Source organism: Ranitomeya variabilis, chromosome 2, assembly GCF_051348905.1.
Source record: "Ranitomeya variabilis isolate aRanVar5 chromosome 2, aRanVar5.hap1, whole genome shotgun sequence".
Classification (NCBI taxonomy): Eukaryota; Metazoa; Chordata; class Amphibia; order Anura; family Dendrobatidae; genus Ranitomeya; species Ranitomeya variabilis.
The window spans coordinates 511377401-511405315 of record NC_135233.1 but is presented as its reverse complement, the minus strand read 5'-3'; positions in this window follow the sequence as shown (position 1 = coordinate 511405315).

Genomic DNA, 27915 nt, shown 5'->3' with positions numbered 1-27915 from the left:
CTAACATAAATCAGAATAAAAAGCGATAAAAAAATGTCACATACCCGAAAATGGTACCAAAGAAAACGTCAACTCATCCCGCAAAAAATAAGACCTCACATGACACTGGACCAAAATATGGAAAAATTATAGCTCTCAAAATGTGGAGACGCAAAAACAATTTTTTGCAATAAAAAGCGTCTTTTAGTGTGTGACAGCTGCCAATCACAAAAATACGTTAAAAAACCCACTGTAAATAGTAAATCAAACCCCACTTCATCACCCCCTTAGCTAGGGAAAATAATAAAATTAAAAAAAAATATTTATTTCCATTTTCCCATTAGGGTTGGGGTTAGGGATAGGGTTGGGGCTAAAGTTAGGGTTAGGATTTGGGCTAAAGTTAGGGTTAGGGCTAAAGTTAGGGTTAGGATTGGGGCTAAAGTTAGGGTTAGGGATGGGGCTAAAGTTAGGGATGAGGCTAAAGTTAGGGATAGGGTTTGGATTACATTTACGGTTGGGATTAGGGTTAGGGGTGTGTCAGGCTTAGGAGTGTGGTTAGGGTTATGGTTGGGATAGAGTTAGGGGTGTGTTGGAGTTAGGAGTGTGGTTAGGGTTGGGATTAAGTTTGGGGGTGTGTTGGTGTTAGGGGTATGGTTGGGATTAGGGTTAGGGGCATGTTCGGGTTGGGGGTGTGGTTAGGGTTATGGTTAGGGTTAGGATTAGGGTTAGGGGTGTGTTTGGGTTAGAGTTTCAGTTATAATTGGGGTTTCCACTGTTTAGGCACATCAGGGGCTCTCCAAACGCGACATGGCGTCCGATCTCAATTCCAGTCAATTTTGCATTGAAAAGTCATATGGCGCTCCTTCCCTTCCGAGCTCTGCAATGCGCCCAAACAGTGGTTTGCCCCCCCACATATGGGGTATCAGCGTACTCAGGACAAAATGCGCAACAAGTTTTAGGGTCCAATTTCTCCTGTTACCCTTGGTAAAATGACACAAATTGGAGCTGAAGTAAATTTTTTGTGAAGAAAAGTTAAATGTTTATTTTTTGTTAAACATTCCAAAAATTCCTGTCCTGTGATACACCTGAAGGGTTAATAAACATCTTGAATGTGGTTTTGAGCACCTTGAGGGGTGCAATTTTTAGAATGGTGTCATTTTGGGGTATTTTCTATCATATAGACCCCATCAAAGTAACTTCAAATGTGATGTGGTCCCTAAAAAAATGGTGTGTAAAAATGAGAAATTGCTGGTCAACTTTTAACCCTTATAACTCCCTAAAAAAAATTGGGGTTCCAAAATTGTGCTGATGTAAAGTAGACATGTGGGAAATGTTACTTTGTTAAGTATTTTGTGTGATATATCTCTGTGATTTAAGGGTATAAAAATGCAAAGTTGGAAAATGTTCACCAAATTTCCATTTTTTCCACAAAGAAATGCAGGTAATATCAAAGAAATTTTACCACTATCATGAAGTACAATATGTCTCAAGAAAACAATGTCAGAATCACTGGGATCCGTTGAAGCGTTCCAGAGTTATAATCTCATAAAGGGACAGTGGTCAGAATTGTTAAAATTTGCCCGGTCATTAACGTGCAAACCACCCTTGGGGGTAAAGGGGTTAAAGTCAACAAAAACTATTGGTCTTTCTGAATCCCATACAATTTAAATTGCTTGCAAACTCAACAAGTTTATGACTCTGCCTGAGCTCCATACTTCACAACCTGAACCAGGAGGAATAACAAGCAACGATTGGGCCCGAAACTGTAAAAGGACAACTATTCACTATAGCTACACTCAAGAGTAAGGGTATGTGCACACGTCAGGATTTCTTCAGGAATTTTAGCGTTTTTTTTGCGGATTTCCCCGATAAAAACGCTATAATTCTGCACAAAAAAACGCTTACTTTATGCATCCTATCCTTTAGAATGCATTCCGCATTTTTTGTGCAGATGTTGCGTTTTTTTTCCGCAAAAAAAATGCAATCCGCAAAAAGAATGAACTTGTTCATTCTTTTTGCGTTTTTTTTTTGCGGATTTCCCATGATTTTGGAGTGTCAGGAGAAAAACGCAAAAAATCCTCAAATTTTCCACCAAAAAAACCGCGTCAAAAACGTGCAAAAAAACTCGCAAAAAACGCATGCGGATTTCTGGCAGAAATTTCCGGATTTTTGTCAGGAAAATTTCTGCAAGAAATCCTGACGTGTGCACATACCCTCAGTATACACCATGAAAAAAGTGCCATATTTGATTATTTTGATTTTAATTCTGTGGTTGTGTTTTACCCAATGCACCGTGCTCCAAATTATTATGCATATTGGATTTAAGTGTCATAAAGATTTAATTGTTTTATTTTTCAAATAAACTTATGGATGGTATTGTGTCTCAGGGCTCAATGGATCACTGAAATCAATTTAACACACGTGATAATTAGTTTTCCAGGTGATTCTAATTAAAGGAAAACCACTTAAAAATGATGTTCCACATTATTAAGCAGGCCACAGGTTTCAAGAAACATGGGAAAGAAAAAGGATCTCTCTGCTGCCGAAAATCATCAAATAGTGCAATGCCTTGGTCAAGGGATGAAAACATTAGATATTTCCCGAAAACGTAAGTGTGATCATCATACTGTTAAGAGATTTGTGGCTGAATCTGAGCGCAGATGTCTTTTGTGCTGATAACGGCATAATGAGGAAGGTTTCTGCCAGACAAGTTCATCAGATTATGAGAACAGCTGGTAAAAAGCTATATTTGAAGCTGCTGGTGCCTCTGGAGTCCCTCGAACCTCAAGGTGTAGGATCCTTCAAAGGCTTGCTTTGGATCATAAACCTACTATTCGGCCACCTCTAAACAGTGTTCACAAGCAGAAACAGTTGCAGTGGGCCCAGACATACATGAAGACTAATTGTCAAACAGTCTTGTTTACTGATGAGTGTCGAGCAACCCAAGATGGTCCAGATGGATGGAGTAGTGGATGGTTGGTGGATGGCCACCATGTCCCAACAAGGGACAGCAAGCAAGGATGTGGAGGAATCATGTTTTGGGCCGGAATCATGGGGAAACAGCTGGTAAGGCCCTTTAAGGTTCTTGAAGGTGTGAAAATGACTTCTGCAAAGTATATAGAGTTTCTGACTGACAACTTTCTTCCATGGTATAAAAAGCAGAAACTTGCCTTCAGGAGCAAAATCATCTTCATGCATGACAATGCACCATCTCATGATGCAAAGATTACCTCTGAGTCATTGGCTGCTATGGGCATAAAAGGAGATAAACTCATGGTGTGACCACCATCTTCCCCTAACCTTAACCCTATAAAGAACCTTTGGAATATCATCAAGCAAAAGATCTGTGAGGGTGGGAGGCAGTTCACATCAAAACAGCAGCTCTGGGAGACTAATCTGACTTCATGCAAAGAAATGCAAAACAGAAACTCTCCAAAAACTCACAAGTTCAATGGATGCAAGAATTGTGAAGGTGATATCAAAGAAGGGTTCCTATGATAACATGTATCTTGGCCTGTTAGGATGTTTTGAAGTTAAATAGCTTTTTTTGTTGAGTGAATGTGACCTCCTAATGCTGCAAATTCCACAAATGAGCATTTTCAGATCTTTAAAACATATCAAATGTTTAGAAATTCTACTGTGCCTAATAATTTGGAACAGTGCATTTTGAGTTTTAATTCATTTTGGAGATTATACTGTTATCATTGGGAGGTTTCTTCAATAAAATTCGATGTACGCCATGTTCCAAATTACAATGCAAATGACTTTTTTCTAGGATTTTCCTAAATGGTCGGTACAAATGATTGTCAGTCTAATAAAAGTCATCATCACCCGTCGAATTTTATTGAAGAAACGTCCCAATGATAACAGTATAATCTCCAAAATGAATAAAAACTCAAAATGCACTGTTCCAAATTTTTAGGCACAGTAGAATTTCTAAACATTTGATATGTTTTAAAGATCTGAAAATGCTCATTTGTGGAATTTACAGCATTAGGAGGTCACATTCACTCAACAAAAAAGCTATTTAACTCCAAAACATTTTACACCTACAGATATGATACACACCCAATATAATTAGAAAGGTGTATAATTTATTGTTAACAAAATAATTACAACATTCATAAAACACAAAAGGGAAAAAGCTACCAGGTGGCAAAAAAGTGCAAGGTACCATACAGGGGTATGAGTAATAAATACATATACTAAGAACCAGGTTGGACCAGTACATAGAGAGATAAATTTTGATAATAATTAAATATTAGATTAATTAATTAATTCAGCAACACGCCATAAATAAAGTGACTTTGCATATAATTATATATATATATATATATATATATATATATATATATATATATATATATATATATATATATATATATATATATATTGCGCATAGATGTAAGTTAATAAACAAATAATTACTTCATATGTAGGCTACAATAGAAACCCACTTATATCACGAGGTTCTATAGTAAGAAATGACAAGTGAATTTAAATAAAATTCCATACTGGATAGGAAAGTGAATGCAGTGCAATATAGATCCTTTCAAGGAAATAAATAAATAGAGAGTGAGTCAAAGATAATAATAGATTCCAAAGAGTGGTAATATTAGATAGCCTAACCTCTAAGATACACACGTGCCAGTGCATATGAAAACATCATTGTGCAAGTAAAGCGATGCTATAGTGATATATTGCCGAAACTATACATACCTCAGCAGTGGACCCGCACAGCCTGATGCGAGTTTCGCCTTAGCTTCGAAGAGGGAGACTTTTGGAATCTATTATTATCATTAACCCACTCTCTATTTATTTATTTCCTTGAAAGGATCTATATTCACTTTCCTATCCAGTATGGAATTTTATTAAACCCCTTAAGCCCCGAGGGTGGTTTTGCACGTTAATGATCGGGCCAATTTATACAATTCTGACCACTGTCCCTTTATGAGGCTATAACTCTGGAACGCTTCAACGGATCCCGGTGATTCTGACATCATTTTCTCGAGACATATTGTACTTCATGATAGTTGCAAAATTTCTTTGATATTACCTATGTTTATTTGTGAAAAAAAAAATGGAAGTTGGAGAAAATTTTGAAAATTTAGCAATTTTCCAAATTTGCATTTTTATGCCCTTAAATTACAGAGATATGTTACGCAAAATACTTAATAAGTAACATTTCCCACATGTCTACTTTACATCAGCACAATTTTGGAAACAAAATTTTTTTTTGTTAGGGAGTTATAAGGGTTAAAATTTGACCAGCAATTTCTCATTTTTACAACACCATTTTTCTTTAGGGACCACATCACATTTGAAGTCATTTTGAGGGGTCTATATGATAGAAAATAACCAAATCTGACACCATTCTAAAAACTGCACCCCTCAAGGTGCTCAAAACCACATTCAAGGTGTTTATTAACCATTCGGGTGTTTCACAGGAAGTTTTGGAATGTTTAAAAAAAAATTAACATTAAATTTTTTTTCACAAAAAATGTACTTCAGCTCCAATTTGTTTTATTTTACCAAGGGTAACAGGAGAAAATGGACCTCAAAAGTTCTTGTACAATTTGTCCTGAGTACCCAAATACCCCATATATGGGGGTAAACCACTGTTTGGGCGCATGGCAGAGCTCGGAAGGGAAGGAGCGCCATGTGACTTTTCAATGCAAAATTGGCTGGAATTGAGATGGGATGCCATGTTGCGTTTGGAGAGCCACTAATGTGCCTAAACATTGAAACCCCCCACAAGTGACACCATTTTGGAAAGTAGACCCCCTAAGGAACTTATCTAGATGTGTCGTGAGCACTTGGACCCACCAAGTGCTTCACAGAAGTTTATAATGTAGAGCCGTAAAAATAAAAAATGATATTTTTTCACAAAAATGAACTTTTCACCCCCAAATTTTATTTTCCCAAGGTTACCAGAAGAAATTGTACCTCAAACATTGTTGTGCAATTTATCCTGAGTATGCTGATACCCCAGGTGTGGGGGTAAACCACTGTTTGGGTGCATGGCAGAGCTCGGAAGGGAAGGAGCGCCGTTTGACTTTTCAATCCAAAATTGGCTGGAAATGAGAAAGGACGCCATGTTGCGTTTGGAGAGCCCCTGATGTGCCTAAACATTGAAACCCCACACAAGTGACACCATTTTGGAAAGTAGACCCCCTAAGGAACTTATCTAGATGTGTGGTGAGCACTTTGACAAACCAAATGCTTCACAGAAGTTTATAATGTAGAGCCGTAAAAATAAAAAATAATATTTTTTCACAAAAATGAAATTTTCAACCCCAATTTTTTATTTTCTCAAGGGTACCAGAAGAAATTGTACCCCTAACGCTGTTGTGCAATTTGTCCTGAGTACGCTGATACCCCATATGTTGGGGTAAACAACTATTTGGGTGCATGGCAGAGCTCGGAAGGGAAGGAGCGCCGTTTGACTTTTCAATGCAAAATTGGCTGGAATTGAGATGGGACGCCATGTTGCGTTTGGAGAGCCCCTGATGTGCCTAAACATTGAAACCCCCAACAATTTACACCATTTTTGAAAGTAGACCCCCTAAGGATCTTATGTAGATGTGTTGTGAGAGCTTTGAACTCCCATGTGTTTCACTACAGTTTATAACGCAGAGCCGTGAAAGAAAAAATTCTTTTTTTCCCACAAAAATTATTTTTTTAGCCCCCAGTTTTGTATTTTCCCAAGGGGAACAGGAGAAATTGTACCCCAAAAGTTGTTGTGCAATTTGTCCTGAGTACGCTGATACCCCATATGTGGGGGGCACCACCGTTTGGGCGCATGGCAGAGCTCGGAAGGGAAGGAGCGCCATTTGGAATGCAGACTTAGATGGAATGGTCTACAGGTGTCACATTGCGTTTGCAGAGCCCTTAATGTACCTAAACAGTAGAAACCCCCCACAAGTGACCCCATACTGGAAACTAGACCCCAAAGGAACTTATCTAGATGTGCTGTGAGAACTTTGAACCCCCAAGTGTTTCACTACAGTTAATAACGCAGAGCCATGAAAATAAAAAATCATTTTTTTCCACAAAAATTATCTTTAACACCCAGTTTTGTATTTTCCCAAGGGTAACAGGAGAAATTGGTCCCAAAAAGTTGTTGTCCAATTTGTCCTGAGTACGCTGATACCCCATATGTGGGGGGAACCACCGTTTGGGCGCATGGCAGAGCTCGGAAGGGAAGGAGCGCCATTTGGAATGCAGACTTAGATGGATTGGGCTGCAGGCGTCACGTTGCATTTGCAGAGCCCCTGATGTACCTAAACAGTAGAAACCCCAAACAAGTGACCCCATATTGAACCTAGACCCTCCAAGGAAGTTATCTAGATGTATTGTGAGAACTTTGAACCCCCAAGTATTTCACTACAGTTTATAACGCAGAGCCGTGAGAGCTCGGAAGGGAAGGAGGGAAGGGAAGGAGCACTGTTTTACTTTTTCAATGCAGAATTGGCTGGAATTGAGTTTGGTAGCCATGTCGCGTTTGGAGAGCCCTGATGTGCCTAAACAGTGGAAACCCCCAATTCTAACTGAAACTCTAACCCAAACACACCCCTAATCCCAAAAACACCCCTAACCCCAACCACACCCCTAACTCCAACACACCCCTAACCCTAATCCCAGCCATAACCCTAGCCACACCCCTAACCATGACACACCCCTAACCCTAATCCCAACAGTAAATGTAATCCAAACTCTAACCCTAACCCTAGCCCCAAACCTAACCCTAACCCTAACCCTAAAGGGAAAATGGAAATAAATACATTTTTTTTATTTTTTTTATTTTTCCCTAACTAAGGGGGTGATGAAGGAGGGTTTGATTTACTTTTATAGTGGATTTTTAGCGGATTTTTATGATTGGCAGCTGTCACACATTAAAAGACGCTTTTTATTATAAAAAATATGTTTTTGCGTTACCACATTTTGAGAACTATAATTTTTCCATATTTTGGTCCACAATGTCATGTGAAGTCTTGTTTTTTGCAGGACGAGTTGACGTTTTTATTGGCAACATTTTCGGGCACGTGACATTTTTTAATCGCTTTTTACTCCGATTTTTGTGAGGCAGTATGACCAAAAACCAGCTATTCATGAATTTCTTTTTTGGGGGGAGGGGCGTTTATACCGTTCCGCATTTGGTAAAATGGATAAAGTAGTTTTATTCTTCGGGTCAGTACGATTACAGCGATACCTCATTTATATCTTTTTTTATGTTTTGGCGCTTTTATATGATAAAAACTATTTTAGAGAAAAAATAATTATTTTTGCATTGCATTATTCTGAGCACTATAACTTTTATTTTTTCGCTGATGATGCTGTATGGCAGCTTGTTTTTTGCAGGACAAGATGACGTTTTCAGCGGTACCATGGTTATTTATATCTGTGCTTTTGATCGCGTGCTATTCCACTTTTTGTTCGGCGGTATGATAATAAAGCGTTGTTTTTTGCCTCGTTTTTTTTTTTCTTTTACGGTGTTCACTGAAGGGGTTAACTAGTGGGAAAGTTTTATAGGTCGGGTTGTTATGGACGCATCGATACTAAATATGTGTACTTTTATTGTTTGTTTTTTTAATTTAGATAAAGGAATGTATTCATGACAACAATATATAATTTTTTTCTTTACTTAGGAATTTTTTTTTTTTTTTTACACATCAAAATATTTTTTATTTTTTATTTTATAACTTTGCTCCAGGAGGGAAGCATCATGTTATAGGGTTAGATCGCTGATCTGACACTTTGCAGAGCACTGTGTCAGATCAGCGATCTGACGTGCACTGCTCCAGGCTTACAGGCGCCTGCTCTGAGCAGGCGCTTGGTAAGCCACCACCCTGCAGGACCCGGATGCAGCCCTGTGGCCATTTTGGATCCGGGGCGTGCAGGGAGGAGATGCTCGGTACAAGGTGAGCACATCGCCTTGTACCGAGGGTCTCAGGGAAGCACGCAGGGAGCCCCCTCCCTGCGCGATGCTTCCCTACGCCCCCAGAACGCTGCGATCATGTTTAATCGCAGTGTGCTGGGGGTTAGTGTGCTGGGGGCAGTCCGTAACCGCTCCTGGCACATAGTGCTGGATGTCAGCTGCGATAGTCAGCTGACACCTGGCCGCGATCGGCCACGCTCCCCCTGTGAGCGCGGCCGATAGCTATGACGTACTATCCCGTCCCTGGGAATTAAGTCCCAGGTCACCTTGACGGGATAGTACATCATATGGGATTAAGGGGTTAAATGCACTTGTCATTTTTTACTATAGAACCTTGTGATATAAGTGGGTTTCTATTGTAGCCTACACATGAAGTAATTATTTCTTTATTAACTTACATCTATGCGCAAAAAATATATATATATATGTAACTACAGTTAGGTCCATATATATTTGGACAGAGACAACATTTTTCTAATTTTGGTTCTAGACATTACCACAATGAATTTTAAACAAAACAATTCAGATGCAGTTGAAGTTAAGACTTTCAGCTTTCATTTGAGGGTATCCACATTAAAATTGGATGAAGGGTTTAGGAGTTTCAGCTCCTTAACATGTGCCACCCTGTTTTTAAAGGGACCAAAAGTAATTGGACAATTGACTCCAAAGCTATTTCATGGACAGGTATGGGCAATCCCTTCGTTATGTCATTCTCAATTAAGCAGATAAAAGGCCTGGAGTTGATTTGAGGTGTGGTGCTTGCATTTGGAAGGTTTTGCTGTGAAGTAAACATGTGGTCAAAGTAGCTCTCCATGCAGGTGAAACAAGCCATCCTTAAGCTGCGAAAACAGAAAAAAATCATCCGAGAAATTGCTACAATATTAGGAGTGGCAAAATTTACAGTGTGGTACATCCTGAGAAAGAAAGAAAGCACTGGTGAACTCATCAATGCAAAAAGACCTGGGTGCCCACGGAAGACAACAGTGGTGGATGATCGGAGAATAATCTCCATGGTGAAGAGAAACCCCTTCACAACAGCCAACCAAGTGAACAACACTCTCCAGGAGGTAGGTGTATCAATATCCAAATCTACCATAAAGAGAAGACTGCATGAAAGTAAATACAGAGGGTTCACTGCACGGTGCAAGCCACTCATAAGCATCAAGAATAAAAAGGCTAGACTGGACTTTGCTAAAAAAACATCTAAAAAAGCCAGCACAGTTCTGGAAGAACATTCTTTGGACAGATGAAACCAAGATCAACCTCTACCAGAATGATGGAAAGAGAAAAGTATGGCAAAGACGTGGTACAGCTCATGATCCAAAGCATACCACATCATCTGTAAAACACGGCGGAGGCAGTGTGATGGCTTGGGCGTGCATGGCTGCCAGTGGCACTGGGTCACTAGTGTTTATTGATGATGTGACACAGGACAGAAGCAGCCTAATGAATTCTGAGGTATTCAGAGCCATACTGTGTGCTCAGATCCAGCCAAATGCAGCCAAACTGATTGGTCGTCGTTTCCTACTACAGATGGACAATGACCCAAAACATAAAGCCAAAGCAACCCAGGAGTTTATTAAAGCAAAGTAGTGAAATATTCTTGAATGGCCAAGTCAGTCACCTGATCTCAACCCAATTGAGCATGCATTTCACTTGTTAAAGACTAAACTTTAGACAGAAAGGCCCACAAACAAACAGCAACTGAAAACCACCACAGTGAAGGCCTGGCAAAAAGGAGGAAACACAGCGTCTGGTGATGTCCATGAGTTCAAGACTTCAGGCAGTCATTGCCAGCAAAGGGTTTTCAACCAAGTACTAAAAATGAACATTTTATTTAAAATTATTGAATCTGTCCAATTACTTTTGGTCCCTTTAAAAACAGGGTGGCACATGTTAAGGAGCTGAAACTCCTAAACCCTTCATCCAATTTTAATGTGGATACCCTCAAATGAAAGCTGAAAGTCTGAACTTCAACTGCATCTGGATTGTTTTGTTTAAAATTCATTGTGGTAATGTCTATAACCAAAATTATAAAAATGTTATCTCTGTCCAAATATATATGGACCTAACTGTATATGCAAAGTCACTTTATTAATAGCGTGTTGCTAAATTGGTATACGAAGTAATTGATAACTATGCTTGGACGTATAATAGTATATATTATTATTTTATTTATTTCTAATATTTAATTATTATCAAAATTTATCTCTATATATACTGGTCCAACCTGGTTCTTAGTATATGTATTTTTTACTCATACCCCTGTATGGTACCTTGCATTTTTTTGCCACCTGGTGGCTTTTTCTCTTTTGTGTTTTATTAACCCCTTCATGACCGTGGGATTTTTCGTTTTTCCGTGTTCGTTTTTCACTCCCCTCCTTCCCAGAGCCATAACTTTTTTATTTTTCCATCAATTTTGCCATGTGAGGGCTTATTTTTTGTGGGACGAGTTGTTCTTTTGAACGACATCATTGGTTTTACCATGTCATGTACTAGAAAACGGGAAAAAAATTCCAAGTGCGGTGAAGTTGCAAAAAAAGTGCAATCCCACACTTGTTTTTTGCTTGGCTTTTTTGCTAGGTTCACTAAATGCTAAAACTGACCTGCCGTTATGATTCTCCAGGTCATTACGAGTTCATAGACACCTAACATGACTAGGTTATTTTTTACCTAAGTGGTGAAAAAAAATTCCAAACTTTGCTAAAAAAAAATAAAAAATTGCGCCATTTTACGATACTTGTAGCATCTCCATTTTTCATGATCTGGGGTCGGTTGAGGGCTTATTTTTTGTGAGCCGAGCTGGCGTTTTTAATGATTCCAATTTGGTGCAGATATGTTCTTTTGATCGCCCGTTATTGCATTTTAATGCAATGTCACGGCGACCAAAAAAACGTAATTCTGGCGTTTCGATTTTTTTTCTCGTTACGCCATTTAGCGATCAGGTTAATGCTTTCTTTTATTGATAGAATGGGCGATTCTGAACGTGGCGATACCAAATATGTGTAGATTTGATTTTTTTTTTATTGATTTATTTTGATTTGGGGCGAAAGGGGGGTGATTTAAACTTTTATATTTTTTTTATTTTTTTCACATTTTTTTAAACTTTTTTTAAACTTTTGCCATGCTTCAATAGCCTCCATGGGAGGCTAGAAGCAAGCACAACCCGATCGCCTCTGCTACATAGCAGCGATCTGCTGTTCGCTGCTATGTAGTAGAAAATCAGGTGTGCTGTGAGCGCCGACCACAGGGTGGCGCTCACAGCTACCGGCGATAAGTAACCATAGAGGTCTCAAGGACCTCTATGGTTACAATGGAGAAGCATCGCCAACCTCCGATCATGTGACGGGGGTCGGCGATGCCGTCATTTCCGGCCGCCCGGCCGGATGCGGTAGTTAAATGCCGCTGTCTGCGTTTGACAGCGGCATTTAACTAGTTAATAGCGGCGGGTGAATCGCGATTTCACCGACCGCTATTGCGGGCACATGTCAGCTGTTCAAAACAGCTGACATGTCCCGGCTTTGATGCGGGCTCACCGCGGAGCCCTGCATCAAAGCAGGGGAGCTGACATCGGACGTACTATCCCGTCCGATGTCAGTAAGGGGTTAATGCTGTAATTATTTTGTTAACAATAAATTATATACCTTTTTAAATATATTGGGTGTGTATCATATCTGTAGGTGTATAGTGTTTGGCGGATACACGTCTGTGGAAGTATTTGTTTGTTCTGTAGATTAACTCCAAACATCCTAACAGGCCAAGTTGCATGTTAACATAGGAACCCTTCTTTGATATCACCTTCACAATTCTTGCATCCATTGAACTTGTGAGTTTTTGGAGAGTTTCTGCTTGTATTTCTTTGCATGAAGTCAGAATAGCCTCCCAAAGTTGCTGTTTTGATGTGAACTGCCTCCCACTCTCATAGATCTTTTGCTTGATGATACTCCAAAGGTTCTCTATAGGGTTGAGGTCAGGGGAAGATGGTGGCCACACCATGAGTTTATCTCCTTTTATGCCCATAGCAGCCAATGGCTCAGAGGTATTCTGTGCAGCATGAGATGATGCATTGTCATGCATGAAGATGATTTTGCTCCTGAAGGCACTATTCTGATTTTTATACCATGGAAGAAAGTTGTCAGTCAGAAACTCTATATACTTTGCAGAGGTCATTTTCACACCTTCAGGAACCTTAAAGGGCCCTTCCAGCTGTTTCCCCATGATTCCGGCCAAAAACATGACTCCTCCACATCCTTGCTGATGGCACAGCCTTGATGGGACACGGTGGCCATCCACCAACCATCCACTACTCCATCCATCTGGACCATCTTGGGTTGCTCGACACTCATCAGTAAACAAGACTGTTTGAAAATTAGTCTTCATGTATGTCTGGGCCCACTGCAACCATTTCTGCTTGTGAACACTGTTTAGGCGTGGCTGAATGGTAGGTTTATGCAACACAGCAAGCCTTTGAAGGATTCTACACCTTGAGGTTCGAGGGACTACAGAGACACCAGCAGCTTCAAATACCTGTTTGCTGCTTTGTAATGGTATTTTAGCAGCTGCTCTCTTAATCCAATGAATTTGTCTGGCAGAAACCTGCCTCATTATGCCTTTATCTGCATGAACTGTTGTGAATCTGCTTTTGGGCTCCTTCTGGTGGTGGCTAGTGGTACTGGTGACTCGGGTCTGTTTTCTTTCTCAGTTCACCTGTTTTCATCAGTAGTGGGGTGTTCCTACTTAATCCTGCTCTTCAGTCATTGCCTTGCCGGCCATCAATGTAACTAGAGCCTTTCTGTTGCATGTTCCTGCTCCTAGACTACTGATCAGCTAAGTTGGACTCTTAGTCCTAAGTTTGTTTGCATTTGTGTTCCAGTTTACAGCTAAGTCTTTCTCTGTAGCTGGAAGCTCTTGTGGGCTGAAATTACCACTCCGGTGTCATGAGTTGACACATGAGTTTTAAAGTAATTTCAGGATGGTTTTTTAAAAAGGGTTTTCAGCTGACCGTGCAGTTCCCTTTTGTATCTTTCTACTATCTAGTAAGCGGACCTCGCTTTGCTGAACCTACCTTCATACTGCGTATGTCTTTTCCTCTGAACTCACCGTCAATATATGTGGGGGGCTTCTGTCTCCTTTTTGGGGGAATTTCCCTAGAGGTAAGCCAGGTCTGTTTTTTCCTCTACTAGGGTAAGTTAGTTCTCCGGCTGGCGAGAGACGTCTAGGGATAAAACGTAGGCACGCCCCCCGGCCACTGTTAGTTGTGTGGTAGGTTTAGCTCACGGTCAGCTCGAGATTCCATCACCCAAGAGCTCGTTCGTTATTTATGTGTCCTGACGTTCCCCTGCCATTGGGAACCATGACAGTATGGCCGGCCACGTGTTAAAACTGTTGGCAGAAGAAAGGAGAGAAAAAGAAGTCTGCAAATTTTTTTTTTCCCTCTGTGTTTGCTCTATAGTTGAATCAGTTGCATTTCAGCTCTAATTGCAGTCTTTGTCTCCCTCTCCTTCTAACCCTTGAATGGCTCTGATCTCACCTGCTTAAAATGGATCCTCAGACTTTGGCTACAGGTTTGAATAATCTTGCCACAAAAGTTCAAAATTTACAGGATTTTGTTATACATGCTCCTATATCTGAACCTAGAATTCCTATACCAGAGTTTTTCTCCGGAGATAGATCTCGTTTTCTGAATTTCAAATATAATTGTAAATTATTTCTTTCTCTGAGACCTCGCTCCGCTGGAGATCCCGCACAGCAGGTTAAGATTGTAATTTCCTTGCTGCGAGGTGACCCTCAAGATTGGGTATTTGCATTGGCACCAGGGGATCCTGCGTTGCTCAATGTGGATGCATTTTTTCTGGCTTTGGGGTTGCTTTATGAGGAACCTAATTTAGAGTTTCAGGCTGAAAAAGCCTTGATGGCCCTATCTCAAGGGCAAGATGAAGCTGAAATATACTGCCAAAAATTTCGTAAATGGTCTGTGCTTACTCAGTGGAATGAGTGCGCTTTGGCGGCGAATTTCAGAGAGGGTCTCTCTGATGCCATTAAGGATGTTATGGTGGGGTTCCCTGCGCCTACAGGTCTGAATGAGTCCATGACAATGGCTATTCAGATTGATCAGCGTTTGCGGGAGCGTAAACCTGTGCACCATTTGGCGGTGTCTTCTGAGAAGGCGCCAGAGAATATGCAATGTGATAGAATTCTGTCCAGAAGCGAACGGCAGAATTTTAGGCGAAAAAATGGGTTGTGCTTCTATTGTGGTGATTCAACTCATGTTATATCAGCATGCTCTAGACGCACAAAGAAGGTTGATAAGTCTGTTTCAATTGGCACTTTACAGTCTAAGTTTATTCTATATGTGACCTTGATTTGTTCATTATCGTCAATTACCGCGGACGCCTATGTCGACTCTGGCGCCGCTTTGAGTCTTATGGATTGGTCCTTTGCCAGGCGCTGTGGGTTTAATCTAGAGCCTCTGGAAGTCCCTATACCTCTGAAGGGTATTGATTCTACGCCATTGGCTAGTAATAAACCACAATACTGGACACAAGTGACTATGCGTATGACTCCAGACCATCAGGAGGTGATTCGCTTCCTTGTGTTGTACAATCTACATGATGTTTTGGTGCTCGGATTGCCATGGTTACAATCTCATAACCCAGTCCTTGACTGGAAAACAATGTCTGTGTTAAGCTGGGGATGTCAGGGGGCTCATGGGGATGTACCTTTGGTTTCCATTTCATCATCTATTCCCTCTGAGATTCCGGCATTTTTGTCTGATTATCGTGATGTTTTTGAGGAGCCTAAGCTTGGTTCACTCCCTCCTCACAGAGTTTGTGATTGTACCATAGATCTGATTCCAGGCAGTAAATTTCCAAAGGGTCGTTTGTTTAATTTATCCGTACCTGAACATGTTGCTATGCGAGAGTATATTAAGGAGTCTCTGGAAAAGGGACATATTCGTCCTTCTTCATCTCCCTTAGGAGCCGGTTTTTTCTTTGTATCTAAAAAAGATGGCTCTTTGAGGCCGTGTATTGATTATCGACTCTTGAATAAAATTACAGTCAAATATCAGTATCCTTTGCCACTGCTGACTGATTTGTTTGCTCGAATAAAGGGGGCTAAGTGGTTCTCTAAGATTGATCTTCGTGGGGCGTATAATTTGGTGCGAATTAAGCAGGGGGATGAGTGGAAAACCGCATTTAATACGCCCGAGGGCCATTTTGAGTATTTGGTAATGCCTTTTGGTCTTTCAAATGCCCCTTCAGTCTTTCAGTCCTTTATGCATAACATTTTCCGTGAATATTTGGATAAATTTATGATTGTGTATCTGGATGATATTTTGATTTTTTCGGATGACTGGGACTCTCATGTCCAACAAGTCCGGAGGGTTTTTCAGGTTTTGTGGGCTAATTCCTTGTGTGTGAAGGGTTCTAAGTGTATTTTTGGGGTTCAAAAGATTTCTTTTTTGGGGTACATTTTTTCCCCTTCTTCCATTGAGATGGATCCTGTCAAGGTTCGGGCTATTTGTGATTGGACGCAACCTACTTCTCTTAAGAGCCTGCAGAAATTCTTGGGCTTTGCTAATTTTTATCGTCGATTTATAACTGGTTTTTCGGATGTTGCTAAACCTTTGACTGATTTGACTAAAAAGGGTGCTGATGTTACTGATTGGTCCCCTGCTGCTGTGGAGGCCTTTCGGGAGCTTAAGCGCCGCTTTTCTTCTGCCCCTGTGTTGCGTCAGCCTGATGTTGCTCTTCCTTTTCAGGTTGAGGTCGACGCTTCCGAGATCGGAGCTGGGGCGGTTTTGTCGCAGAAAAGTTCCGACTGCTCCGTGATGAGAACTTGTGCGTTCTTTTCTCGAAAATTTTCGCCCGCCGAGCGAAACTATGATATTGGTAATCGGGAGCTTTTGGCTATGAAGTGGGCTTTTGAGGAGTGGCGTCATTGGCTTGAGGGGGCTAGACATCAGGTGGTGGTTTTGACCGATCACAAGAATCTGATTTATCTTGAGTCTGCCAAGCGCCTGAATCCTAGACAGGCGCGCTGGTCGTTGTTTTTCTCTCGGTTTAATTTTGTGGTCTCATACCTACCAGGTTCTAAAAATGTGAAGGCAGATGCCCTTTCTAGGAGTTTTGAGCCTGATTCCCCTGGTGATTCTGAACCTAAATGTATCCTTAAGGATGGGGTGATATTATCTGCTGTTTCCCCAGACCTGCGATGGGCTTTGCAGGAGTTTCAGGCGGATAGACCTGATCGTTGCCCGCCTGGTAGACTGTTTGTTCCTGATGATTGGACCAGCAGAGTCATCTCGGAGGTTCATTCTTCTGCATTGGCAGGTCATCCTGGAATCTTCGGTACTAGGGATTTGGTGGCTAGGTCCTTCTGGTGGCCTTCCCTGTCTCGGGACGTACGAGTTTTTGTGCAGTCTTGTGATGTTTGTGCTCGGGCCAAGCCTTGTTGTTCTCGGGCTAGCGGATTGTTGTTATCCTTGCCTATTCCGAAGAGGCCTTGGACTCACATCTCTATGGATTTTATTTCTGATCTCCCTGCTTCTCAGAAAATGTCTGTCATCTGGGTGGTGTGTGACCGTTTTTCAAAGATGGTTCATTTGGTACCCTTGCCTAAGTTGCCTTCCTCATCCGAATTGGTTCCTCTGTTTTTTCAAAATGTGGTTCGCTTGCATGGTATTCCGGAAAATATCGTTTCTGACAGGGGGACCCAGTTCGTGTCTAGATTTTGGCGGGCATTCTGTGCTAGGATGGGCATTGATTTGTCTTTTTCGTCTGCGTTCCATCCTCAGACTAATGGCCAGACTGAGCGAACTAATCAGACCTTGGAGACTTATTTGAGGTGTTTTGTGTCTGCGGATCAGGATGACTGGGTTGCCTTTTTGCCGTTGGCAGAGTTTGCCCTCAATAATCGGGCTAGTTCTGCCACTTTGGTTTCTCCTTTCTTTTGCAATTCGGGGTTTCACCCTCTTTTTTCTTCCGGTCAGATGGAGTCTTCGGATTGTCCGGGGGTGGATACTATGGTGGATAGGTTGCATCGGATTTGGGGACAGGTGGTGGACAATTTGAAGTTGTCCCAGGAGAAGACTCAGCATTTTGCTAACCGTCGTCGTCGTGTTGGTCCTCGTCTTCGTGTTGGGGACTTGGTGTGGTTGTCTTCCCGTTTTGTCCCTATGAGGGTTTCTTCTCCTAAGTTTAAGCCTCGGTTCATCGGTCCTTATAGGATTTTGGAGATTCTTAACCCTGTATCCTTTCGTTTAGACCTTCCGGCATCTTTCGCTATCCATAATGTCTTCCATCGGTCGTTGTTGCGGAGGTATGAGGTGCCGGTTGTTCCTTCTACCGAGCCTCCTGCTCCTGTGCTGGTTGAGGGTGAGTTGGAGTATGTTGTAGAGAAAATCTTGGACTCCCGTATTTCTAGACGGAGACTACAATATCTGGTTAAGTGGAAGGGCTATGGTCAAGAAGATAATTCTTGGGTAACTGCTTCTGATGTTCACGCCTCTGATTTGGTTCGAGCCTTTCATAGGGCTCATCCGGATCGCCCTGGTGGTTCTTGTGAGGGTTCGGTGCCCCCTCCTTGAGGGGGGGGGTACTGTTGTGAATCTGCTTTTGGGCTCCTTCTGGTGGTGGCTAGTGGTACTGGTGACTCGGGTCTGTTTTCTTTCTCAGTTCACCTGTTTTCATCAGTAGTGGGGTGTTCCTACTTAATCCTGCTCTTCAGTCATTGCCTTGCCGGCCATCAATGTAACTAGAGCCTTTCTGTTGCATGTTCCTGCTCCTAGACTACTGATCAGCTAAGTTGGACTCTTAGTCCTAAGTTTGTTTGCATTTTTGTTCCAGTTTACAGTTAAGTCTTTCTCTGTAGCTGGAAGCTCTTGTGGGCTGAAATTACCACTCCGGTGTCATGAGTTGACACATGAGTTTTAAAGTAATTTCAGGATGGTTTTTTAAAAAGGGTTTTCAGCTGACCGTGCAGTTCCCTTTTGTATCTTTCTACTATCTAGTAAGCGGACCTCGCTTTGCTGAACCTACCTTCATACTGCGTATGTCTTTTCCTCTGAACTCACCGTCAATATATGTGGGGGGCTTCTGTCTCCTTTTTGGGGGAATTTCCCTAGAGGTAAGCCAGGTCTGTTTTTTCCTCTACTAGGGTAAGTTAGTTCTCCGGCTGGCGAGAGACGTCTAGGGATAAAACGTAGGCACGCCCCCCGGCCACTGTTAGTTGTGTGGTAGGTTTAGCTCACGGTCAGCTCGAGATTCCATCACCCAAGAGCTCGTTCGTTATTTATGTGTCCTGACGTTCCCCTGCCATTGGGAACCATGACAATGAACTCTGTCTGAGTTCTGTTTCAGTCACAAATCTCTTCACAGTATGATGATCACTCTTAAGTTTTTGTGAAATATCTAGTTTTTTCATACCTTGTCCAAGGCATTTGCACTATTTAACGCTTTTCAGCTGCAGAGAGATCCTTTTTATTTCCAATATTGCTTGAAACCTGTGGCCTGCTTAATAATGTGGAACATCATTTTCAAGTAGTTTTCCCTTAATTAGAATCACCTGGAAGACTAATTATCACATGTGTTTAAGATTGATTTCAGTGATCCATTGAGCCTTGAGACACAATATCATCCACAAGTTTATTTCAAAAACAAAAAAATTAAATGTTTATGGCACTTAAATCCAATTTGCATAATAATTTGGAACACAGTGTATATGCAGCGCTCCAGAGTCCTGGTCGTTGCAGTACTGATGCTCCGCCGCTAAGGGGGGCTATGGTACGTCTGATGGCACTGAAGAAAGAACGTTACGGGACCGCGCCTGCACTTCTTCGCGGCGGTACCCCAGAAAAGGACAAGAAGCGAGGTTTATTGTGCTGAGTGAGAAACGAGATCAACGCAACAAGGAGAAACACCAGTAGGAGTCGTGCTGTAAGACGAGGCAACATCCTACTGAGGCGCGTAGCCGGTGGCCGGAAACGCTGAGGAAGTATTGAGCTCCAGGCCTTACTTCAAACCTATGGCAGGACAGTCAGTTCTAGGCGGGCTGTCTCACCCAAAATCACCTAAGCAGACACAGGGGGCAACATTTGGAGAGGGGCGACTCTAGGGTCCCGGAAGACCTCCGAGCCTACCCGTCATAGGGGTGCGTCCTAGCCATATCATGTGGGGGGACGAAGAAGAACATCATAATCGAGTTGTGAGGGAACTTCAGAAACAGACACAACAGTTGTGAGGACTATCCCGTAAGCACAGCAGGGAAGGACTACAACACACAAGCGCTAGAAGGTAGACACAGATTTCCACCTGCAAAGGGAACTCTGGAGGTGCCATCGGACCGGCCGGACTCAGGTAGCCCGGTTAACCGTATTCCGGACTGAGGATCCTGAAGCCTTCAGTAAAGAGGTAAAGAGACTGCAACCTGGTGTCCTCGTTATTCACCGCGACCTACACCACATCACAACATCCTCACATTCTCAACTTTCACTGGACGCCCCTCAGCAGGGTCACGGACCAGGCCAAGCCACCGTGACAACCCCTGACCTGAGACACAGAGGCCCGGTACCGGGTGCCCCTCGGCCCTGCGGCAGTGGGGGCGCTCCATATACTCTAACGGGTGATGACTTTTATTAGACTGACTGTCATTTGCACCGACCATTTAGGAAAATCCGAGAAAAATATCATTTGCATAATAATTTGGAACATGGTGTATTCACAGTACAAGATAATCTACTTAGTGTTTACAAATGAGCATAGAAATTGTAGAGAGACATTATAGTACATGGATATTCTATCTTGTAATGTCACTGTGCAGGGAAAAACTACTCCATGAAATTACAACACAATAATTATACAGTGATGACACAAAACAGGGAAATTCGATCCACTTATGTCACTGTACAGTGGTGAAGATACATCACAAAAATCATGTACACAGTAGTGTTTACTGGGGTAGAGATGCAGATGTGTTTGGAGCCCCAAAGTATCCTTTGCACCCAACATAGGCCCCCTTTATTAGTATGCAGATACTATTGGTTATAATAATGGCACCACAGGATGCAAGGGAGCCTGGCTAGTGATAAGGTACAAGTTTATGGCTCATAAGTAAAAATTTGGTCACTTTATTGACCCTATGCGTTTCAGCACAGAACAGGTGCCTTCATCAGCTTTTCCTCTACATTCACTCTACTTATTGCAGTAGCCTTCATGCAAAACTGAGAAAAGTAAAATCAACAGCTGGTCCATGGTTTACAAGCTTTTGGACAGAGTTGTTCCTGTTACAAGCACATGTCGCTAAGGTGAGCAGTTCTGCTTACTCTCAGAGCCACTTTATTTCACCCAGAGACAAATAAAAAAAAAAATTACCACTAGGGATGAGCGAACATGCTCGGTGATACTTTACTATCATTATAGTATCACGGTGCTCATATGTGCTCGTCACTAGTTACTCGAATCCCAGCCCCACATCATAGATGCCTGTTACACAGGTAATAAGCATGCAGGGATTTCCTGTGAGTCATTGTAATACAGTAGACATCTTGGTTGTGACATTACTGTGATTGGCCGGCAGTCTGACATCAGCAGCGATTATAAAAGGATAGGAGTCGTTCGACTCAGTAAACTGACACCATCGCACATCTATGTGACACTTCGTATTGGAGGAAGAGAGTGCCTGTCTAGGTCTGTGTGCACAGTATAATTAATCAGAGGCCTGTAGTGTTTATACTGGTACTAAAGCTGAGCAATCAAACTAATAGCCCTTCTAAGAGCTAATCGTTTACAGCACATAAAATCTGCATTTAGGCTAGGGAGGGAGAGAGAATTACAGGAGCAGGAAGAGAGACAGAATACACTCTGTAGACAGGGATTAGGCCTTTGCAGTCCACTGGCAAATATAAAGCTGCAGTTTTTTTGTGGGGGCTGAAAAAATTGAATATATTTTGATCCTTCAAGTATTACATGCTTTTAGGTCCTTTTTCGTGTAATATAACATACCCAAAAATCGTTGAAACATTTTCCTGGGCTACATTTCTCATCCATACACTATATTAGGGATAGCGGAACGCACCAAATAATTAGAAAAAAGGAATAAGGTGCGTTCGCAGCCTGAGGTCCACCGTGCAGAGATGGAACCTGCTGTTAAGCAATGACGGACTATATGGCGGTACAATGAGGATACACACATGGGTTAGCTTCACCCTGTGTGAAAGAAGCGAACCCCGTTGCGTCACAGGGCCGCAGTACCGCAGGTAACAGAAATAATAATTAAGTAGCACGAGAGTGCAAGCGGTGCCGCACTGGCGGTTGCCACTAACCACCCAGACTTGGGTTTGGAAAGCGCAGAGATAGTGCATGGCGCCGCACTGGTGGTCACAGTTTGTGTACCAGTGTTGGTAACAAGTCGGGCGCTAGATTACAATCATCCTCCTTACGCGAGCATTCAAACACAAGGGAGGGGATGATTAAAGAGCGACTTTCACTCACAACACACACATGTAAACTCCTCATTGAGGAGTTTAGGACCTGCGATGACGACGCTGCTTGTGATTGGTCGCATGAGCGGTCGCATGAGCGGCACGCGACCAATCACAAGCCGCGAGTGTCATCGAGGGTCCTAAACTCCTCATTCTTAGGAACGGAGGCTGCCGGTTACAATCGGTAAGGTCCAGGGGCCGCCGGAGGGGTGAGTATATCCATATTTTTTATTTTAATTCTTTATTTTTTACATGAATATGGATCCCAGGGCCTGAAGGAGAGTTTCCTCTCCTTCAGACCCTGGGAACCATCCAGGATAGCTTCCGATACTTGTGTCCCATTGACTTGTATTGGTATCGGGTATCGGTATCGGCGATATCCGATATTTTTCGGGTATCGGCCGATACTATCCGATACCGATACTTTCAAGTATCGGAAGGTATCGCTCAACACTAGCCATAGCACTTTCTCCATGCCAGTGTAATTCGGCCCATATCTGTCTCTCCCGCTGTTTCGTCTTTTCAATGAACCTAGCAATCCAGGCGGACTGTCCGGGAAAGGGGACTGGGCCTGTCGTGGCCTGATAAGAAGGGCCCAGCGCTGCACTTGTGCCAGACATGGGCCGGGTCTCCCACTCTAGACAGCTGTAGGATGGATCATTGAGCTCAGAAGGACGAGGGACAGTCCAGCCCCATGGAGTGGAGGGCCGCGGTAGGGACCAACCCTCTGGGGTCAAGGGCCAAAGTGCACTCACCGCTGTTGACTGCAGTGATTCGGCCGCGTCAGTCCTGTGATTGATCGGTCCTTCCACGGACACCGCTGCGCACTCCAAGTCCCACTGACGAAGTTCCAGCTTGGCCTTTACTTCCAGTTCAGGCTCCTCCAGGCCTGTCAAGGATCCAGTCCCCGATTCGGTGGAGGAAACTGTTCCAGACAAGGTGGTTCCGGCCTCCGCTGCTGTCCCGACTCCCGAAGACCAGGCTCTTGCTCAGGAAGATGTCGAGGCTCCGACTCCTGCTAATGCTCCGACTCCGCATGACGTGGCTCGGACTCCCATGGACGACACTCTGACTCCAGCAGCTGTCAGCAGCTCTATTCCGCAGGTATCAAGGATGTTTCTACAGCGTCATATTTCTGTTGCCTGGATCAGGCCCTCTCTTCCTCCTGCCGCCATTTCCATTCAATGTGGCCTATGCTCCCGCCGTGACAAGCGCTTGAGTGATGCATTGCTGCCGATGCTGTGTCTCATAATGACATTGAGCAGCTGCACCCAGAGTTTTCTTGCTGGCCCCACCCATTCTAGGATGGGGTCAATTCTGACCTCTCCACCCATTTCCTAGTAGCATGTGCAAGAGGGCGAGTCCTTCCCCTCCTGCGGTGCACCCACCATGGGCGAGGCAAGGGATGTAGTAGGACAGATTTTTGTGCCATCTCTAGGGAATCATGCCCATGAAGGGTGAAGTCACAGCTGTCATTCTCCTTGTTGGCGCCAAACTGCACCATCTTTACTTGACACACACAGCCCCTCCTACAAGACTATGTATAATGTAGTGCCCCATCTAGTGTATGATAACAGGTCCTACACTTGCCCTATACTATAATACACAAAATGGTAAAAGCATAACCAGTTTACACTTTTAAAGGGGGTAGAAATGGCCCTCTACACTACCACAGGCCTTGAAATGAAAAATAAAGTTTCCAGCCATCCACCCACAGGTGCAAATGCTATACAAGCACATTTACAGGCACTTTCTTTGGAAATGCTGACATTTAGGATGGCAGACATAGAGGATCTCCACTGACTAATAGCGGCAGCCGTCCCAGCAGCGGCAGCATGTGTTCAGGAACATCACCTGTGCTCTTACTAACGCACTTACTGGCATCGTCCAATTAAAGACCTATATGTGGACAAGCACATGTGGTCAGGGATGCTACATTTCCCTGACGACACAATGGCTTAACATTGTGGAGGCTGAGTTCGAGTCACACCCTGGCACGGCGCATGTGCCGTTCCTGCACCCCTTTTAGATCCTTCTCATCCTCAATCGCCAATGTAGTATCTCAGAGCACGTCGTCCATGTAAGGAGGACAACTTGGCTGCAGGTGCCTGCATCATGCTGGGTCCAGAACTGCTGAGGCTGCGTCCCATGTTGCCCGGGGAAAGAATAGGGGACAGGGGGCATGACTAAGCCAGGCAGTGAGAAGAAAGTGAGCAAAGAAATAGTTAGTTTCCCGCCAGCAGGGAGGGCAGAGGCAGGCATGGTATTCGCTCCGCAGTATGAGAGACAGTGCGGGGCAGAACTGCAGCAGAGCTTCCCCGTACGGGCAACTGAGCCAGTGAGAGTGCCGAGCGCCCGGGTGGTTCTGGCTCCACCATGGTCAGGTCAGGGTTAAGATCCTTCACCTCTCTTTGGTTCTGGGATGGCTATTTAATGCTGGTAGTACCTGGGTCCAGTGTTGGTGATACTTCCGTTTACTCGGCTTGGGATTGCTGACCCAGGTTACTCATCTGTTATCGTTGTGCCCCTGTGCATGTGAGCATTTCTGTGTATGACCCGGTTCATCCCCTGACTTCTGCCTCTGTGTTCTGATCTGTACTGCCCGGTCCTTCTTGGTTCTCTGACCCCTTGGCTCATCTTGGTTCACTTGTTGTCTCATCCCTAGGTACCTTGCTCTCGTTTGGCTTTGACCCTTGGCTCTCCATTTGACTACGTTTACGTTTTGTGCCCCGTATTCCACGCTCTAAGATGCTTCCCCGTCCTCACGCCTGGTAACTCCGCCCCCTGCGATCACGTGACTGTTTAGTGTCAGGTCCTGTGCACACTGCATGCTTTAGCTCTCACACTCCCTGTGCTTGGTTCCAGGCCCCCTGCAAGCGCCCCCTAGGCTCTTCAGGTGACACACACCGTGTGTCGTTGCAGGAAGAGCCTGGTGCAGAACCCTGAGGTGCGTCCCCTATTGCTGACAGACACACAGCGGCACCCGTGTGGGACAGAAACTACTACAGTGATCCTCACTTCAGCTGGCACATAGAGGAGCGCACACCGAGCAGAGCCATGCAGAGCAGCCATTCAGGTGACGGCAGCTGCTCAGAGACACACGTGGCACGAGGAACCTTGTGGAGAGCTTTACTCTTTTGCTCCGCAGTTAAATTGACTAGGGGCTCAGCGGGTAAAACCAGAGACCGCCCGCTGCCGCCAGAAAATGGACCGTGAGCATGGAGCCTCCTCTGAGGACATTTCATTGGCCATTGCTGTAACAACAACCCTCTTGGTATCTCTTTTGATCTGTGTTTATTTTTATGCTGTAATTAGTGTTGAGCGATACCGTCCGATACTTGAAAGTATCGGTATCGGAAAGTATCGGCCGATACCGGCAAAGTATCGGATCTAATCCGATACCGATACCCGATACCAATACAAGTCAATGGGACTCAAGTATCGGACGGTATCCCTGATGGTTCCCAGGGTCTGAAGGAGAGGAAACTCTCCTTCAGGCCCTGGGATCCATATTAATGTGTAAAATAAAGAATTAAAATAAAAAATATTGCTATCCTCACCTCTCCGACGCAGCCTGGACCTCACCGAGGGAACCGGCAGCGTTGTTTGCTTAAAATGCGCGCTTTTACTTCCTTCCGTGACGTCACGGCTTGTGATTGGTCGCGTGCCGCCCATGTGGCCGCGACGCGACCAATCACAGCAAGCCGTGACGTAATTTTCAGGTCCTCAATGCCTAATTCTAGGCATTCATGATTTTAAAATTACGTTCCGGCTTGTGATTGGTCGCGTCGCGGTCACATGGGCGACGCGACCAATCACAAGCCGTGACGTCACGGGAGGCAGGAGACGCGCGCATTTTTAAAATTACGTCACGGCTTGTGATTGGTTGCGTGCCGCCCATGTGACCGCGACGCGACCAATCACAGCAAGCTGTGACGTAATTTCAGGTCCTGAATGCAGAAATAGGCATCAGGACCTGAAATTACGTCACGGCTTGCTGTGATTGGTCGCGTCGCGGTCACATGGGCGGCACGCAACCAATCACAAGCCGTGACGTAATTTTAAACTGTTGTCGTAGCCCTGGGGCCCCACTCCACCTGTGGGGAGCCAGACCATCTCAGCTGCAACACCACCGGCCACAGCGGTCCTTTTAAGCAGCATCGGCCATCTATAGCCAAACACCACAGGTGGCGTCATGTGAAATCCTCTACAAACATTCCCTCAACACTTTTATTGCATGCCCAGGGCCACAGACCGGGTCACTGATGATGTGACCACCCCTTTAAGAATCGTCCGACTCAGTTCCGAGTACCCCATAGCCCTAGCGGGTATCGCAAACACCACTGAATTCAATGGGAGGCAAAACCAAATGCATATACAACACCTAAAGGGCGGCCTAAAAGCTTCCAAAACAGCTCAAATTAGGGACAAAAACCAATTGCGCTATAAATAAATAACAAAAAGAAAAATTAAAGTGAGTGTTAGGGCTAGCGGAACACACCAAATAATAAAGAGGTAGATATGAGGTGCGTTTGCAGCTTGAGGTCCACCGTGCAGAGATGGTACCTACTGCTGAGTAATGGTGGATGGACACTTGCTCACACGTGGGTTAGGCCTCTTTCACACTTCTGTCGGTACAGGTCCATCGCAATGCGTCGGGCCAATGTACCGCCAGACGTTGTGAATTTTTTGCACGACGTGGGCAGTGGATGCAGTTTTTCGACGCATCCTCTGCCCATTCTGAAGCCCGGGGAGGAGAGGTTGAAGTTTCGGCCGCGCATGCGCGGTAGAAAATGGTGGACGTGATGGACAAAAAAACGTTCACTTGAACGTTTTTTTGTGACGACTGTCTGCCAAAACATGACGGATCCGTTGCACGACGGACGCAACGTGTGGCCATCCATCGCGATCCATCGCTAATACAAGTCTACGGGCAACAAACATTTGCAGGATCTGTTTTTTTGCCCAAAACGACAGATTGCAACGGATGCCAAATGAGGGAAGTGTGAAATAGGCCTTAGACTTCACCCAGTGTGTATGGAACCGAACTCTCTTGCTTCACAGAGTTTGCTAAAATACGCTGCACCCTGTTAGCAGACACAGGGTGCAGGTGCAAGACACTAGTGGGATCCCTATGAATCACCCCCACTAAACTGGTGATTGGACTCACTCTGACTCTCGGTGGCTTTTGAGCCCACGCCTGAGGACGCCTCAAGTCAGATGCAGAGTCCAAGTGGGAATTCCCACCCTACACTGACAGGCTGTCAGGAAAGCGACCTGATTGTGCATGGTGCCGTAAAGATGGGCACTGCAAAGGCACGGTAACGTGTGCTACGCAAGCAGCATTCGCGAGCAGTCAGCAACACAAGGAATGGGAATGATTAAGGAGCTTTCATCCATCGACAGTCATTCATCTACACACACACACGTTATAAAGTTTATACTAGCGCATGGCCGTGCGGCCATGCAAACCTTTTATAGTGGAAGCTATCCAGGACCTTCCTAGTGGTCCAATAGG